This window comes from Sus scrofa, chromosome 10 (assembly GCF_054392235.1).
Source record: "Sus scrofa isolate SSC_HxYL_T2T_F1_AM1 chromosome 10, Sscrofa_HxYL_maternal_Yorkshire_Landrace_v2.0, whole genome shotgun sequence".
Taxonomy (NCBI): domain Eukaryota; kingdom Metazoa; phylum Chordata; class Mammalia; order Artiodactyla; family Suidae; genus Sus; species Sus scrofa.
In genome coordinates, this window is record NC_139392.1 from 48,548,298 (window position 1) to 48,567,667 (window position 19,370).

At 39.8% G+C, this 19,370-nt stretch overlaps 2 pseudogenes across 1 annotated transcript in view; one reads left to right on the forward strand and one right to left on the reverse strand.

The window, feature by feature from the left end:
* The window catches only part of LOC146399366 (uncharacterized), an 86,109-nt pseudogene that overhangs the window by 35,503 nt on the left and 31,236 nt on the right, over positions 1–19,370 (forward strand). Inside the window, exon 3 of the transcript XR_014817600.1 lies at positions 6,623–6,736. The product of XR_014817600.1 is annotated as an uncharacterized LOC146399366 (transcript). The remainder of the gene's footprint in view (positions 1–6,622; positions 6,737–19,370) is intronic.
* Positions 448–2,099, reverse strand: LOC110258922 (pituitary homeobox 1 pseudogene; annotated as a pseudogene).

A 19,370-nucleotide genomic window follows, 5' to 3' on the forward strand; every position in this document is an offset into this window, starting at 1 on the left:
GTTCGCACCCTGCCAGGGGCCAGGCTTGCCCCGGCTCCGTGGCGCTCCAGTTCTCAGGCGAGGCCGCTCAGTCCGGGTCCAGCTCGGCGGGAACGCGGGTTATGGGAGCGCTCCCTCAGAGCTACCGGTCCCGGCCCGCTCCTCCCGCGCCGCATCCCCTCCGCGGAGCAGCCCGTCCTGCTGGGAGGGAGCGAACACGAACCACCGGCACCATCCAGAGGAAACTTGCAGCTCATCCGTTTTTGTTTTTCTCCAGCACTTTTCTCTGATGTCTTTTTGCTTCGTTTTATCTTGTTTTGGAGGGCTGAGTGGGGTCCAGGAAAGCAAACACAAAACCAAGCTAGAGGTGGGGAGGTGGGGAGCAAGGGGCCGTGGAGGCGCCAGGTCCTCAGCGCCCGCCCCAGGGGTGCCGGGCCCACCACTGGTCCTCTTGGCCCTCCTGGGAGGTCAGCTGTTGTAGTGGCATGCTTTGAGGCCTGAGGCCGGTCCCTGCAGGCTGCCTGTAGCCTCAAGAGGAGTGCTGCTTGGACTTGAGCTGTAGGCTGTCTAGGCTTGAGTTGCATGTGTCCGGGGTAGACGCTGTACAGCAAGGCGGGTGTGCCATAAGGGCAGGCGCCCTGTGACATGGTGGTGTTAAGTGAGGACCGGAGAGGTTGTTGATATTGAGGCCCGAGTTGGGCATGCTGGGCATGGCACCGGGGCCCATGCTCGAGGGCATGGTCATGGAGGAGATGGAGCTGGGGGCGGAGAACATGGACTGTGACGACAGCGGGCTCATGGAGTTGAAGAATGTGGAGCTCTTGATGGAGAGTAGTGCTGGCGCCAGACTCTTGGTGGTCCAGTTGTTGTAGGAGTAGCCAGCGGCATACACATCCTCAGAGGCTGCTGAACCGGGGCACGTAGACGTCCTTGCACAGGTCCAGCACCTGGTTACCCTCGCACTTGTGCCACTTGGCTCACCAGTTCTTGAACCAGACCTGCACGTGTGGCTCGGTGAGGTTGGTCCACACAGCAATCTCCTCCTGCATGCACATACTCATGTCTGGGTAGTGGTTCCTCTGGAACGTGGCCTCCAGGTCCTGCAGTTGCTGACTTGAGACACCCTATCATTTCCATCCCCAAATTTCAGCCATGAATGAGGTACAATAATATAAAACCCATCAATAACAAAAAGGGTTGGATTCAAATTGGGTTTCTGGTAGATGGGACAAATCCAGATCACCTGCCCAGATCACTAAATCCTTTTTATTAATATTTATGGAGAAGACATTTAAGATCTCTATTTGTACCTAAGTCAAGCTCCAAATTACCTATTGCTCTGTTTTACCTTCCTGAAATTTATATTTTAAAGAGATGGTCACTTTCACATAGTCATTTGATGCTTTCCAAAAAGCTCTCAAATTTCCTAGGTTTCCCTCTCTATCTATGGGACTTATTGGGATTCCTATAACTACCTGTGTAATTATCCTACTCCATCCCTATAACTGCCTCACTTTTAACTATGGCCCTTGGTTCACATTTGATCTGAAGAGGCTAGCCTGTAACTTCAGATGGTCCCATTGTAACAAGTACTAGTGTTTTCAGATGGGGAAGGCAATTCAGACAAAAGATTATTTTAGAATGACTATTTAAATAAGGTTTAGAGGGGAGCAATAGTTAAAGTTATAGGTACATTTTTATCATTAATCTTTAATTAGCCTTCTGCAATAAATCTTTTAATGAGGTTATTTTGGAGTTTTAAAACATTTGGGGGCTTCTGCATACCAACAAAAATCGGTACAATAGTTTAAGATGAGAGCTCTCTCAATTTTAACAATTTAGAAGTTTTTCCAATTCAAAGGATCCAAGGAGGTAGCCCTAAACATATTTTTCCCTGCTAATTAATTTAGAAAGAGAAAAATTTTTACCACTGTTGTTTCTGGCAGACCCTACTGCTAGAGACCCAGAAGACCATTGGCTTGAAAACAGTCCATAAAAAAAAATCAGTTTGGGAGTGCCCCAAACAAGAAGCCAATCTTGGCCAGTTCAGGGTGGGGTTTCCTTTAATTCCCGTTTAAGTACTTGCGAGCATACATAAACCCATAGGTGGTTGCCTGCATGGGCGCTCTTTTGCCTTTAGGCTTTCCATTATTAATCTGGTAGTCTAATTCAGATATGAAATAATCTGAACAAGTTTCTGAGGACAGTATGGTGGATCAAATGTGTCCTTGCTTCTGAGTTTAGCTAACCAAAGCGTTACCCTTGAAACAGTTCAACTCTTTTTTTTTTCCCTTAGTTTCTCCTTTCAACAGTTTACAGTTACCATGGGTGCTTGGAGTACTAGATTATCAGCCTCTGGTCATGCAGTATTTACTTGCTAGTTGTAGTGGGTCTCCCTTATTCTTCAGAGCTGAATAATTCAGGCATTTGAATTAATTCTAATTCACCAGCAAAATTTTTCTCGGTTCAGAGTGTTGGGGAAAGGTGACCTTGGCTGGGATCGTCAGTGTTGGAAAGTGAGACACACGAACACAGGGAGATCTTGACAAGGCTCTTTATTTCTGCAGAAGGGCATGAGTGCTCAAAAAGTGCATGAAGAAGGAAGACCCCCCCCTCCCCTATTTATCTCTAACACAGGCAGTGTATCTCTTCCCTTCCCATTGGTTGGGTTGGGGCACACATTCTTCTCAGTTGGCTAATTTGAAACAAATTGTTACTGGGAGAAGAGGGAAAGAGGGGGGTAGAGGAAGGTGTCTCAGACAAAGCAGGAACAAATTGGAGCAACCAAGTCTTACTTTGTTAGAAAAGGTATGTGTTAATTCTCTCAAGACCACATGTCAATTTGTTTTTTTTGTTTGTTTGTTTTTTCAATTTAATCCAAACTTAACAAAACCCAGCCACCTATGTTTTCTTAGGCCTCCTGCCCAGATCCTCATTGGATTCTGCCTAGGTAGTGTACCAGTGCCCCTTAAGACAAGTTTTAGAAAATTGACAGAACACTGTAAACCAAGTATAATTGAAAAAATAGAAATATATATATATATATATATTTTTTAAGATGGGGGAGTTCCCATCATGGCTCCGTGGTTAACAAACCTGACTAGTATCCATGAGGATGAGAATTCAATCTCTGGCCTTGCTCAGTGGGTTAAGGATCCAGCATTGCCATGCGCTGTGGTGTAGGTTGCAGGCTCAGATCCTGCATTACTGTGTCTGTGCGTAGTCTGGCAGCTACAGCTCTGACTCGATCCCTAGCCTGGGAATCTCCATATGCTGAGGAGATTGTCCTAAATAGACAAAAAAAAAAAAAAAAAAAAAAGACTCCAAGTTTTAAGTAAGAATAGTTTGAATAAAATTTTAAGGATCATCACTCACACAATTATAGCCAGAACTCTTCCTCTGCTCACTGGTACCAAAAAGAAACATGGAGACAGAGTTTTGGGTGAAGGAGAAATAATAGCTTTATTGCTTTGCCAGGCAAAGGAGGGTCACAGCAGGCCTATGCCTCAAAGACTGTTCCCCACTTAGGAGAGTTTGGGAAGTGGTTTTACAGTCTGGGGAGTGAAAAATAGGGCCACGGATAAGGATCAGGGTAGAGGCAAGCTTGCGTTGTTTTCAAAGCTGGTGTTCAGTGGTCTGGTGGTCTTCTTTCCAGAATAAAGAATGCTTCATTACTGTATTCCATTCATTGAGGGGTTTAGTTCTGTAGAAGAACCCAAAAATATTGTTATCTATATACTTTTAGGAGGAACCAGGACCCTGCCCCAAGGCTGCACTATTGTTTCTTGACTGCTCCTCCCTGGGGTCTCTGAATCCACTCCCTTCCCTGATGAGCAACTGTTTGAGCCTGCCCTTTGGAACTCAGGGAAGGTCATGGAGGCTGAAGTTTATTCCCTAAAAGCAAGAAATGGGGGCCACAGAAAGAAAGCCTTGTGTGCCCAGGAGTGCACAGGGCCCTGCTTGGTTTCACAATGAGATCTGGATGTCAGGGGAACTCACCAGAACTTCTAAGGAACCAGTGGGGCTCAATGGGCCTATGCTTCATACCAAGAACCAGTTCAGGATAAACTCCCAGTGGGTTATCTCTGATTTCCTGTTGGCTACACCATACATATTTGAAAAAAAAATTAATCAGTTGATGTAAGAAATGGAAAATTTTATTTGAGCCATACTGATGATTATAACCAGAAAACAGCCTCTCAGAAAGTTCCAAGAACTGTTCTGCCAGTTAGAATTCAAAGCACAGTTATGTAAATTTTTGAGACAGAGGACTGTATATTAAATTATATATTATTGATGGTTTACACAATCCATATCTACGCATACAAAACAAATATAGAGGGTCATGGTGAAACTGATAGCACTTATGGTTTGAACCTAGCCAGAACCCAGATTGGGACTTGAACCCATATGCCAGGACTCAAACCCAGCCTAAACCCAGAGTGGGGTTTGAACCCATGGATTTTAAATGAAAATCACTCACCCAGAGTCTGGACTTACTGAGGTTCAGCTTCTTTCTGTCTCAGAATAGAAGGAATTCAGTGAGAGACAAAGTGGCAAGCAAGAAATAGATTTATTTAGATACGACACTTGTAAGAGATGCAAGCAGGCAGACAAGGATGCTCTGCCCCAAGGATTAGGTGGGCTACATTTTTATAATCCAAGGGGAGTGGGGGTGGGAAAGGACTGCCTCTTCCTCTTTCTTCAAGTAGAGTAGTAGCTCTTCCTTGGTATCCAGTAAGAGAGTATTTGACCCTATAAGGTCAAACTAGGACTGTCATGGTGCTTATTCATATCAGTAGAATGGTGGTCCTTAAACTCCTGTCCTTGGTATGAACTTGAATGCAGCCCTCACCCCATCCCCCACCCAGTGACCTGAGGCATATCTCATGCCTCCACTAGTCAAGCAAGTCTGCTTTGTTCCTTCTGATGGCCCTCTTGAGCAATTATTAACTTATAGTGATCTCCCAAATTTCCCCAGATGTCCCTTTCTATCTGTGGTCCCTTATTGGGACTCCTACAACTACTTGGTAATTATCCTACTCTATCCCTATCAATGGGTGCCACGGCCCCTTACAAGATGAAGAAGGAAGGTTATCTCCTTCTTTTTTTTTTTTTTTTTTTTTTTTTTGACTTTTTGCCTTATCTAGGCCTGCTCCAATTGGACTCCCAGGCTAGGAGTCCAATTGGAGCTATAGCTGCCGGCCTACACCACAGCCACAGCAATGCAGAATCTCAGCTGCATCTGTGACCCACACCACAGCTCACAGCAACACCAGATCCTTAACCCACTAAGCAAGGCCAGGGATAGAACCTGCAACCTCATGGTTCCTAGTCAGATTTGTTAACCACTGAGCCATGACCGGAACCCCAGTCTCCTTCTATTACCTATGAGCTGTGACCCTGGATGAGATTAAGAAGCCATGTCTTCTCCTAAGGAGGTCTGGTTAATGCAGACACACAACATACACTAAAGGGGAGGAAAGAGACCCAAATGATCAAAGAAAAATTTTATATTTAAATTCTTCTCCTCTTCCCATAAAATATGAATTTTATTTCATCAGGAGTTAAAGACAGAAATTGTCATTTAATAATCTGTCACCTGCTAGTATTTAGTTTCACTGCATTTTCTGAAGTATAAATGATAGACATCTGTGGTTTCAATGTCCTCCTTGGATACATTTTTCATTGAGATTTTCTTTCTTTAAATTGTTGCTTTTGTATAGGTGGTACTCTACAAGTGGTTTCAGAATTAACTCCTCTCTTTCCTTATGAAAACCACTTTCCTCTGTAAAATTTTGTTCAGCCAGTTTAAAGTAAGTGGACTCATTGAAGTACATTCATAGATTCAATATTAAATATTACCACTTCAACCAGATAAAATTTGAACATCAATATTAGACAAGGTCGTCACATGTAATGTAAGCTGTATATTTATAATTCACTGAACCAAGTAATGAGTATGCAATTAGTAGCATAGCAGAAAGATTTGTTGAAAACCAGAGCTATTTTTGTTATCAGATGAGTGAGTATTCTCTAAGTGTTTTTCCTAAGGACAAAATGTGCTCCTCTAAAATGGGATAAGAGCCACTCTAAAATGAGAAGTCATCTCACTTGGATGCATTTTATTGGAAAACACTCACCAGGGGTCAATTCCTGCTTCAGCTGGTAGAGAACTAAGCAGACCGTGATATGTCATCACCAGATTCTATTCAAGGATTAATGGCTCCAAAGAACAAGATGCCTCTTTAAGTCTTCCTGTAATGTTACACCCAATAGTGACTCATTCCACCATTCCAGTCCCTTTTGCACATTGAGGGCAGAGGATGGCTTTTCACAAGTCTCAGAGGAACAGGGGACATGGATAATCCAGTACAGGTTCTAAGTCATCTCTTTTGGTTCAGGCCAAGTCATGGCACCCATGAGATCTGCCAAAACAGAAGCTCTCCTCCCCTGGGGTGGGTGGGGTAGCGATAGATGGAATTTGCTTAGAGTCATCTCTCACCACAAGGGAAATCTACAATGTCCCTGGAAAGATATGGTCTAATTCTGCTACTAATTTGGTTTAAATGACCTTGAAAGGTTGAGGGATTTCTGTAACTCCTTCACTCCATATATAAAAGGCTGTGATAATGAATTTCAGGGCAGCACCTGTTGGCCTTCACAAATCAGAACTGAGGATCCAGGAGTGGGACTGAGACTTGTCTTCCTTTGCACCTCAGCAGGATACCACCTCACCTGGAAATTCATCTTTAAGGTACAGTGTATTCATCTTGGTGTTGTCAGGTGCGGGATCAGCTTATACCTGGTGCTGGGAGTTGACACTCATTTCTTATACATGTGTCTTTGGTGGCCATTTGGACTCATTTTTCCCTCCCTTTGAACACCCCACTTTGCACTAGTCTGGGAACAGGGTTAGACCAATAGAGTTTTTCCATCTCTGATTTCTGCATGTTGGTTATGCATGCATTTCAAGTTAGTATGAAAAAACATAAATCAGTTTTTGATCTCACTGAGAAAGTCTCTCTTGAGATTAAATAAAATACAGAACATACCTCATATTGATTAATGGACAACTTAGTGCCAAGGAAACATTTATTATGGGTGCCAGAATCAAGGAGGCATCTTAGAAAGCTGAAGGTCTTGAGAATTAATCTATAATTTGGGGTTTTTACTTGACTAAATAACATAGGACTTGGGAAAGTAAATTGTAGAATTATCTTTTGTTTTGGTTTATACACCTAATCATTATCTAGCCCCTCATTAAATGACATAAGTGATTGAGCCTTACACAAAATCAAGGTTTATATAAATGTTATTTGATTAACTTGATATTTATTTAAAGGGCATTCTAGTATGCTTTCAGAGTAAGTTAATTAGTAAATGAAATTTATGAATTCCCAAAGGAGTAATATCTTTTCCAGATTGGCAATTTTTGCTGCAAATAAAACTAATTATTTGAATAGATATAAACTTGAGCAAAAAAAAAAATCTTTGCTGTGAGGATGCAGAGAAATAGAACTGATTGAAGAACAGACCCCTTCTGCTAAAGTCTAATTATTTATATTTGCCCTTTAGTTATGTCCAAGGCAACCAGACATCCTCATTTGGAAGATATGCACTGAAATACAAAACCCCTATAATGCCAAAGGTGCAGATTATTCCCTTGAACCTGATACTAATGGATTTCCCCAACTCTTAGAACCAGAAAGAACCCTGATGAACCTCTAAACCGAACACTTCATTTCACAGATGAGGATACTGAAGTATCTTTGCCAAAATCTAAAAAGAAAGTTTGTAAACAAAGTGAAAGAAAGTCATAAAATAAAAAGCATTTAAACATGTACCTAAGAAATAAATACATTAATAATAATATGGTTGAAATCACAATAGGCCAAATATCATCCAAAGAAAATAGAGGAAATAGAAATTAATAATTGGCCATTTAGAATATCTACTGTGAGAAACTTGAACATTTCTTTTTACTTATCTCAAACTATGTATCTTCCTTATTAGCACAAAAATGCAAATAAATTTTGTTAAAATTTGTTTTTTATTTGTTTAAGCAATGAGTTTTTTTAATGTTTAATACTATTGAACACATAGGACTCTATATCAGCACTGTCACAATTTATTCATTAATTCAACAAATAATTTTTGAGTGTCAACTACTTTCCAGTGTCTGTCTTGAGATGGCACATTCAGGTATGATCTCCTGAGTACAGAACCAGAAGCTGTGCTTTTGTCTTTTCACTAAGTGCTGAACACATCAATAGTTTGGTATTTTCTGCCCTAGTGGAGACTAAAAGCACCTCTACAGAAGAGGATTTTCTAAGTCTATAAATGTTCCGACACTCCCATAACAGCAGAGGGCCATATGGAATTATACAGTCAATATTTAAGAATACATAGCTTGTAATTGACCTGCAATTATAATTCTAGGAGTTTCTGCTCCAGATATGCTTGTGAACAAAATATATGATTCACACTAATTTTTTGCAATAGATCCAAATAAATTTAATGTCCATCAACACAAGAATGCTTACATAAATTAGGCATATCCACTAAAAATGGCAACCATAAAAAAAATACAGTCTGACAAGGAAATATTTTCTGAAGTGAAAAAATAATGCAGAGCAGTGTATATACTATGGTTCTGCTTGCAAAAAAAAATTCTCATATGTGGTTTCATTAAAATGGAAATATAAATAAGACATTATTAACGGTGTCTTTGAGAAGAGTATCAGGCAAGAGCAAGAAAAAAAGAAGACTTTTAGTTTTATATCCTTCGGTACTTTTTTTTTTTTTTTTTTTTTTTTTGCTTTTTTTTAGGGCCACACCACCCATGACATATGGAAGTTCCCAGGCTAGGGGTCAAATCAGAGCTGCAAGCTGCCAGCCTATCTCACAGCCACAGCAATGCAGGATCCAAGCCATGTCTGCAATCTACATCTTAGCTCACAGCAACATTGGAATCCCAATGTGATTCCAATGTGAGGCCAGGGATCAAACCTGCATCTTCATGGATACCAGTCACATTTGTCTCTGCTGCACCACAATGGGACCTCCACTTTCAGTACTTTTTGAAATGTTTTGCTGTATACATGCACTATATTTACATGTTTTATTTTTTTATTCTTTTTTTTTTTTTTTTTTGTCTTTCTGCTATTTCTTGGACCGCTCCCCCAGCATATGGAGGTTCCCAGGCTATGGATCGAATCGGAGCCGTAGCCACCGGCCTACGCCAGAGCCACAGCAACGTGGGATCCAAGGCCCATCTGCAACCTACACCACAGCTCACGGCAACACAGGATCCTTAACCCACTGAGCAAGGCCAGGGATCCAACCCGCAACTTCATGGTTCCTAATCAGATTCGCTAACCACTGAGCCATGACGGGAACTCCATATATTTACATGTTTTAAAATGCAGTCTTGGGAGTTCCCGTTCGTGGCGCAGTGGTTAACGAATCCGACTAGGAACCAAGAAGTTGCGGGTTCGGTCCCTGCCCTTGCTCAGCGGGTTAATGATCCGGCGTTGCCGTGAGCTGTGGTGTAGGTTGCAGACGCGGCTCGGATCCCGCCTTGCTGTGGCTCTGGCGTAGGCCGGTGGCTATAGCTCTGATTCGACCCCTAGCCTGGGAACCTCCATATGCCGTGGGAGCGGCCCAAGAAATAGCAGCAACAAAAGACAAAAAAAAAAAAAAAAAAAAAAAAAAAAATGCACTCTTAAAGGAAAGATTTTGCTAACAGTGTAAAACTTCAAAACTTGACCAAATCATTTGTAGTATTTTCTGAGAAGAAAGATTGAATAAATTATGGCATGCAATAATTTTCATATGTATCTCCAAATATATGGACCATCACAACAAGAAGAAACAAATTTTAACTGTCCTATAGGAGTTCCCTTCCTGGCTCAGCAGTTAACAAACCCTAATAGGATGTATGAGGATGGAGGTTCGATCCCTGGCCTTGCTCAGTGGGTTAAGGATCTGGCATTACTGTGAGCTGTGATGTAGGTTGCAGACATGGTTCAGATCCTGTGTTGCTGTGGCTGTGGCACAGACTAGCAGGTGTAGCTCTGATTCAGTCCCTAGCCTGGGAACCTCCATAAGCTGCAGGTGCAGCTCTAAAAAGCAAAACACAAAAACAAAAACAAAACTGTCTTATAATACTCATCAAGAAAAAGGAAGTGAGAATGTATACATGTATGTGTAACTGGGTCACCATGCTGTACAATAGGAAAAAAAGTAATGTATCGGGGAAATAAAAAAAAATTAGAAAAGGAAAAAGAAAGTGAATCCTGCTCCAAGTCTGTATTTTGGTCTTGAGTGTCTTTTCTCTTTCAATACCACTACCAGTGCCAACTATGTTTGCTCTCCTTGTCCCGCATGCTCATTATTTCCTCCTCCCTCTCTAGTCTTCCTGAATTTGTGCATTTAGACATAGCTGCCTCTCTCGTACCTCTTGATTTTCTAAAGAATCATGATTCATTGATTACAATGATCCAGCTTATTTAGAAACTGCACTCTGTGAGGCAGAAATGTGGGATAACAACCCCATGATTTTATTCTTACTCAGCAGAGCAGTAGAGATGATTAAAGTGCCTTTGTTCCAAGTATTCATTTTCTAAAAGAAAAAAATGTTTCTGGAAATATAACTGTTTGGGGAAATCAGACTCCTTTAGAGCCCATTCTTTTCTAAAGATACACAGTTCATTTTCTGTTCAGAAAAAAAGTAGCATTGATTAGTGGCAGTCAAATAGCAATTAGGCTGGGATCAAGTGGGGAAGGATAATATTTTAGCCAATTTTTATGTTTTAGCCACCTTAAACCTTTCAAGATTTTTAATGGTAGTAGAATATAAAAGTTGCTAGAGAAGTTATCACTTTTAGCTCAAAATTTTTTTGGAGAATTTTGACTCAGCAGACAAGTGATGCCAGCATGAGAGAATCATAGGCATTTTGTCCATTGGACAAGAAAGTTTAAGATGCATTGGGTGAAGTATGCCATATTAAGCAAGGTCCTTGGCCAACAGTAGTTTAGTCTAGTTAATGGGACAATGTTATGCCTCAGCTTTAGTGGGATTGGGCAAATGCAGACCCAGGCTTCTCTGTGATTGGCAGGAGAGACTCTAATACTTCCCAATTCCCTTCCAACCCAAATTAGGTGACTAGACATCAAATGGAACAGCTGAGATGTTGTCAATATAACCTACAAAGGTTGGCAGTGACGAGGGGAATGGAGGAGGCTAAACAGTTTTCTCTTGCTTTGTAGTGTTTTACTGTTCCATTTTACAGATGAGAAAACAGACTTCATTCAAGCACCTTCCCCATATGGAAAGTAGAGGTCTACTAACTCCTAAAGGAAGAGGGCTCTTTCTATGACTTAAATAGGGCTGTGCTCCTGGAAGGGTTAATTCTTAGGGTATTGAAAATTTCCATCTGTGAGAATGATGCATAATTCATAATGGTGTCAGGAAGATGCATATATTGATATAAAGCCTTTTAATTTTTTTTCCTTTTAGGGCCACACTAGAGGCATATGGAGGTTCTCAGGCTAGGGATCGAATTGAAGCTACAGCTGCCAGCCTACACTGCAGTCACAGCAACACAGGATCTGAGTCGTGTCTGTGACCTACACCACAGCTCACAGCAATGCCAGATCCTTAACCCACTGAGCAAGGCCAGGGGTCGAACCCGCAACTTCATGGTTCCTGGTCAGATTCATTTCCACTGTGCCACAACGGGAACTGCTGCTTTTAATTTTTTTTATTTTGACATCATTTTAGATTTAGATGGAGTTGCAAATCTGTCACCTCAGTTTTCTTTAATATTAATACCTTGGAGTTCCCATTGTGACTCAGTGGAAACATATCTGACTAGCACCCATGAGGACACAGGTTTGATCCCCAGCCTCGCTCAGTGGATTAAGGATCTGGTGTTGCCATGAGCTGTGGTATGGGTCACATACACAGCTCAGATCTGGCATTGCTGTGGCTGTAGTGTAGGGCAGCAGCTGCAGCTCCTATTCAGCCCGTTGCCTGGGAACCTCCATATGTCACAGGTGCAGCCCCCCCCAAAAAAAAGACAAAAAAGTAAATAAATTAAAATAAAAATATATTAATATCTTACATAACCAGTATATTTATCAAAACTATGAAATTAAAAATTGGTACAGTATAGAGTTCCCATTGTGGCTCAGCGGAAATGAATCTGACTAGTATCCATGAGGATTCAGGTAAGATTCCAGTCCTTGTTCAGTGGGTCAGGAATCTAGCATTGCTGTGAGATATGGTGTAGGTCACAGATGTGGCTCATATCCTGAGTTGCTATGGCTGTGGTGTAGCCCAGCAGCTATAGCTCTGATTCGACCCCTAGCCTGGAAACATCCATATGCTGCATATTCAGCCCTGAAGAGCGCACGCACGTGCACACACACACACACACACACACAAATTGGTACAGTTAATTTAACTGCAGATTTTATTCTGAGTCCTCCAGTTTTTCAATTAATGTCCTTTTTCAGGATCCAGAGTAAAATACTACATTGTATTATGCGAAATGCATAGATATTTAATCTCCTCCAACCTGTGACAGGTTTTCAGTCTTTCCTTGTCTTTTGTGACCTTGACACTTTTAATGAGTTGTGATCAGGTGTTTTGTAGACAGAGTTTTGGGCAAAGCAGAAGGAACAGTTTTATTGCTTTGCCAGGCAAAGGAGGCCACAGCAGTCTAATCCCTCAAAACTGTGTCCTCCTCTGAGAGGAGATAACAAGGGGTTTCATAGGTTTAGCTTGGAAGACAGGGTTCTTGATGAAGGTGTCTGTATTATTTTCCCTCCATAGATCATTTCACAGTCATCAAGTCTGTTCTCAGTTGCTCAGGTGATTGTTTCCGATTGTCTTTGAGGTTATCATTTCTTGAACTTTTCTTTAGAAAGAAGGTTGTTTACAGGAAAGGGATGATAGGGAGTGTTTCAATTACAAAAGAAAATACTAGGTCCAATATAACTCTAACTAGAATGTAACCATTAGGAAAAGAAAGCAATCAAGCAAGGAAGAAATCATTTGTACAAACTGGTAAGGATACATTCACGGGCCAAGGCATGGCATAACATCATGGAGACTGTTTTAATTTTTTCATTTTTTTAAAATGTTTTTTTATATAATGATTTTTATTTTTTTCCATTATAGCTGGTTTACTATGGAGACCATTTTAACTAGTTTTTATCTGTAACCTATGTTTCCTAATTATTAACACTTGAGTCAGCCTTTTGAGACTGAGGGGAGGCCTGGGAGGCCAAATAAAAAGCATTGCTCTTTAAAACACAAGGCTTTAGAGTTCTCACTGTGGCTCAGTGGAAACAAATCTGACTGGCATCCATGAGGACACAGGTTTGATCCCTGGCCATGTTCGGTGGGTTAAGGATCCAGCATTGCCATGAGCTGTGGTGTAGGTGACAGACGTGGCTCAGATCCTGAGTCGCTGTGGCTGTGATGTAGGCCAGCAGTTGTAGCTCCAATTGGACCCCTAGCCTGGGAACCTCCACAGGCCACAAGTGAGGCCCTAAAAAGCAAATAAATAAATAAATAAATAAATTAATTAATTAATTAAATTAAACACAAGGATTTAGGGGCTTGTATATGGTTTCATATTTGGCACTATCTCTGGTGGGAGGAGGGGGTGGTGATCAAGAATTTGTGGTCATATGTTAAAATAGCCAAAATAATAAATTTTGGAGAGGCTGTTTGAAGCTATGCAAACACCCTGTTTCTCCTTAAAAATTTCATCTACTAATTTGATCATTCCTCAAAGAATCCTACCTGCAGGAACCACTGTGGTGTTCTCATGGTGACTTTTCTATTCCTTTCATTCCTTCCACATGTATTCATTGGAATTATTCTGAAAGAAATAATTGCTTGTTCTCCCCCATTTATTTATTTTAATAATTTGTATTGGATTCATTCTTTGGGTTGTGACTAATATCATGTTATTTATTTTGTTGCTCAAATTGTTCCCAGTTCTAGCTTATTGGGAGCACATTCAAGTTGGCACTCCAACTTTTATCAATACCACTCACCTTTTTTAAGCCCTTTCATACTTTTTGGCATTATGAAATGCTCATTACAAAGAATTTCAAAAGGGAATGTGTGCCCAGGGTTTCTTTACCTGAAGTCAGTGGTCTGCATAAGAAATTTGGGGGGAAGGCATGGTAAATGTAAGAGAAGCAAGGTAAATAGCACATTTTTTCTTGAAAGAAGAGGAAAGTAATTTTTATTTCTTTAACTTTTTATTTGGAAAATAATCAATTGAAATGTTACAAGAATAATTCTTCTTAATTAAATTTTATTTTTTTAATTATTTCCCCAATACAATTTCTTTTCTACGGTACAGCATGGTGACCCAGTTACACATACATGTACACATTCTATTTTCTCACATTGTCATACTCCATCACAAGTGACTAGACATAGTTCCCAGTGCTACACAGCAGGATCTCATTGCTAACCCATTCCAAAGGCAATAGTTTGCATCCATTAACCCAAGCTCCCAATCTACCCCACTCCCTCCCCCTTCCCCTTGGCAACCACAAGTCTATTCTCCAAGTCCATGACTTTCTTTTCTGTGGAAAGATTCATTTGTACCTTATATTAGATTCCAGATATAAGTGATATCATGTGGTATTTGTCTTTCTCTTTCTGACTTACTTCACTCAGTATGAGAGTCTCTGTTCCAACCATGTTGCTGCAGATGGCATTATTTTGTTCTTTTTATGGCTGAGTAGTATTCCATTGTGTATATATAATATAACACTTCTTCCTAATCCAATCATCTGTCGATGGACATTTGTGTTGTTTCCATGTCTTGGCTGTTGTGAATAGTGCTGCAGTGAACATGTGGGTGCACGTGTCTCTTTTAAGGGAAATTTTGTCTGGATGTATGCCCAAGAGTGGGGTTGTTGGGTCATAGGTAGTTCTATGTATAGTTTTCTAAGGTACCTCCATACTGTTCTCCACGGTGGTTGTACCAGCTTACATTCCCACCAACGGTGCAGAAGGGTTCCCTTTTCTCCATGCGTCCTCCAGCACTTGCTATTTGTGGACTTATTAATGATGGCCCTTCTGACTGGTGTGAGTGGTATCTCACGGTAGTTTTGATTTGTATTTCTCTAATAATCAGTGATGTTGAGCATTTTTTTTCATGTGCTTGTTGGCCATCTGTACATCTTCCTTGGAAAAAGGTCTATTCAGGTATTTTTCCCATTGTTCAATTGGGTTGTTGGCTTTTTTGCCGTTGAGTTGTATAAGTTGCTTATATATTCTAAAGATTAAGCCCTTGTCAGTTGCATCATTTGAAACTATTTTTTCCCATTCTGTAAGTTGTCTTTTTGTTTGCTTTTTGGTTTCCTTTGCTGTGCAAAAGCTTGTCAGTTTGATTTATGGTTTATTTTTGCTTTTATTTCTGTTGCTTCGGGAGACTCTGACCTGAGAAAATATTCATGAGGTTGATGTCAGAGAATGTTTTGCCTATGCTCTCTTCCAGGAGTTTGATGGTGTCTTGTCTTATATTTAAGTCTTTAAGCCATTTTGAGTTTGTTTTCATGCATGGTGTGAGGGTATGTTATAGTTTCATTGATTTGCATGCAGCTGTCCAGGTTTCCCAGCAATACTTGCTAAAAAGACTGCATTTTTTGGAGTTTCCATCATGGCGCAGTGGTTAATGAATCCGACTGGGAACCATGAGGTTGCGGGTTCTGTCCCTGCCCTTGCTCAGTGGGTTAACCATCTGGCGTTGCCGTGAGCTGTGGTGTAGGTTGCAGACGCGGCTCAGGTCCCGAGTTGCTGTGGCTCTGGTGTAGGCCAGCAGCTACAGCTCCAATTCGACCCCTAGCCTTAGAACCTCCATATGCTGCAGGAATGGCCCAAGAAATAGCAAAAAGACCAAAAAAAAAAGGCTGCCTTTTTTTCTCATTTTATGTTCTTGCCTCCTTTGTCAAAGATAAATTGACCATAGGTGGCTGGGTTTATTTTTGCGTTCTCTGTTCTCTTCCATTGGTCTGTATGTCTATTTTGGTACCAGTACCACACTGTCTTGATGACTGTGGCTTTGTAATATTGCCTGAAGTCTGGGAGAGAGATGCCTCATGCTTGGTTTTTGTTCCTCAGAATTGCTTTGACAATTCTGGTTTCTTGTGATTCCATATAAGTTTTTGGATTGTTTGTTCTAGTTCTGTGAAAAATGTCATGGGTAATTGGATAGGGATTGCATTGAATCTGTAGATTGCTTTGGGTAATGTGGCCATTTTTACAATATGATTTTTCCAATTGGAATTTCTTTACATCTTCTTTAATTTCCTTGATTAATGTTTTATAGTTCTCAGCATATAAATCCTTTACCTCTTTGGTCAGGTGTGTCCCCAGGTATTTGATTTTTGGGGGTGCAATTTTGAAATGTATTGTGTTATTATATTCCTTTTCTAATGTTTCATTGCTAGTATACAGAAATGCAACTGATTTCTGAATGTTAATCTTATATCCTGCTACTTGTTGAATTTCTTGATCAGTTCAAGTAGTTTTTGGGTTGAGTCCTTAGGATTTTCTATATATAGTATCATGTCATCTGCATACAGTGACTTTTTACCACTTCTCTTCCTATTTGGATGCCTTTTATTTCTTTTGTTTGTCTGATTGCTGTGGCTAGGACTTCTAATACTATGTTGAATAACAATGGTGAGAGTGGGCATCCCTGTCTTGTTCCAGATTTTAGGGGGAAGGCTTTCAGCTTTTCTCCATTGAGTATTATATTTCCTGTGGGTTTGTCATAAATGGCTTTGATTATGTTCAGGAATGTTCCCTCTATACCCACTTTGGCGAGCGCTTTGATCATGAATGGATGTTAGACTTTGTCAAATGTTTTTTCTGCATCTATTGAGATGATCATGTGATTTTTGACTTTTCTTTTGTTAATGTGGTGCATGACGTTGATTGATTTGCGTATGTTGAACCATCCTTGTGTACCTGGGATGAATCCTACCTGGTTGTGGTGTACGATCTTTCCAATGTGTTGTTGGATTTGATTGGCTAAAATTTTGTTGAGAATTTTTGCGTCTATATTCATCAAAGATATTGGTCAATAGTTTTCTTTTTTGGTGGTATCTTTGTCTAATTTTGGAATTAAGGTGATGGTGGCATCATAGAACGTCTTTGGGAGTGTTCCTTCTTCAACCTTTTGGAAAAGTTTAAGGAGGATGGGTATAAGTTCCTCTATATGTTTGGTAGAATTCACCTGTGAAGCCATCTAGTCCTGCATTTTTATTTGTAGGGAGTGTTTTTATGACATATTCAATTTCATTTCTAGTGATTGGTCTGTTCAATTGGTCTGTTTCTTCTTGATTCAGTTTTGGCAGGTTCTAAGACTCTAGAAAGTTGTCCATTTCTTCCAGATTGTCAAATTTGTTGGCATATAATTGTTCATAGTATCCTTGCATGGTTTTTTGTATTTCAACAGTATCTGTTGTGATTTCTCCTTTTTAATTTCTTATTTCGTTTATTTGGGTTTTTTTCTCTCATATTCTTGGTGAGTCTAGCCAGAGGTTTGTCAATTTCGTTTACCTTTTCAAAGAACCATCTCTCGATTTGATTGATTTTGTCTATTGTTTTTTGAATCTTTATTTTATTGATTTCCTCTTTGATCTTTATAATTCCCTTCCTTCAGCTGACTTTAGCTTTTTTTGTTGTTGTTGTTCTTCTTCTTTCTCTAATTCATTTAGGTAGTGGGTTAAGTTGTCACTTTGAGATTTTTCTTCTTTTTTGAGGAAGGCCTGTATTGCTGTGAACTTCCCCCTGAGTACTGCTTTTGTGGCATCCCATAGATTTTGAGTGGTTGTGTCTTCATTATCATTTGTCTTGAAGTATTTTTTTTCCTTCTTGATTTCCTTATTGACCCATTGGTTTTTTAGTAACATGTTGTTTAGTCTCCATGTAATACGTTTTGTCCTCATTTCTTTCCCTGTGGTTGATTTCTAGTTTCATGCCATTGTGGTCAGAGAAGATACTTGAAATAATTTCTATACTCTTAAATTGGTTGAGGTTAGCTTTGTGCCCTAATATGTGATCAATTCTTGAGAATGTTCCATGTGCACTTGAGAAGAATGTATATTCTGATCTTTTTGGATTCAATGTCCTGAAAATGTCAATTAAGTCTAACTTTTCTATTGTTTTCTTTAGGATCTCTGTTGCTTTATTGATTTTCTGTCTATAGGATCTGTCCATTGATGTGAGTGGGGTGTTAAAATCTCCTACTATGATTGTATTCCCATCAATTTCTCCCTTCATGTCTGTTAATATTTCCTGTAGATATCTGGGTGCTCCTATATTAGGGGCATATATATTGATGATTGTAATATCCTCTTCTTGAATGGATCCTTTAACCATTAAATAGTGTCCTTCGTTGTCTTTCTCTATGGCCTTCATTTTAAAGTCTATTTTGTCTGACATGAGTATTGCTACTCCTGCTTTCCTTTCTTGTCCGTTGGCATGAAATATCTTTTCGCATCCCCTCACTTTCAATCTATATGTATCTTTTGCCCTAAGGTGAATATCTTATAGGCAGCAGATTGAAGGTTTTTGCTTTTTTATCCAATCAACCACTCTGTGTCTTTTGATTGGAATATTCATTCCATTGACATTTAAGGTGATTATTGATAGATATGTATTTATTGCCATTTTAAGCCTTGTTTTCCAGTTGACTCTATGTTTCTTTTTTCTTCATTTTCTTGGTTGGATGGTTTCCATTTATTTTATACTTGAGTATTTTCCTTTTCAGTTTTTGTGAATGTAATGTTTGGCTTTGATTTGTGGTTGCCCTTTTTTTAAGTATGTTAACATTTTCTTATATCTGCTTACTTTAGCCTGATAGTCATATAGGTTCAAACACATCATTAAGATAAAGAAAAAGAACCTATTTTTCTTACTTCCCTTCCCACATTGTATGATTTTTATGTCTTTTTTTTTTTAATTAACATCTTCATGTTTGGATCTGTATGCTGGCTTATTTAAGTGATTGTTTTCCAATTGTGGTTTCCACCATCCTAGTTCTTCCTCTTTTTTTTTTTTTTTTAATTTAGAGAAGCCCTTTAAGTATTTCTTTTAGAATGGGTTTTGTATTGCTGTACTCTTTTAGCTTTTGTTTGTTGGAGGAATTCTTTATTTCCCCTTCTATTTTAAATGATATTCTTGCTGGATGGAGTATTCTAGGCTGCAGATTTTTTCTTTTCAGCACTTTAAATATATCTTTCCACTCCCTCCTGGCCTGTAGTGTTTCTGTAGAGAAATCAGCTGATAGCCTTATGGGGGTTCCTTTATAATTAACACTTTATCTTTCTCTTGCTTC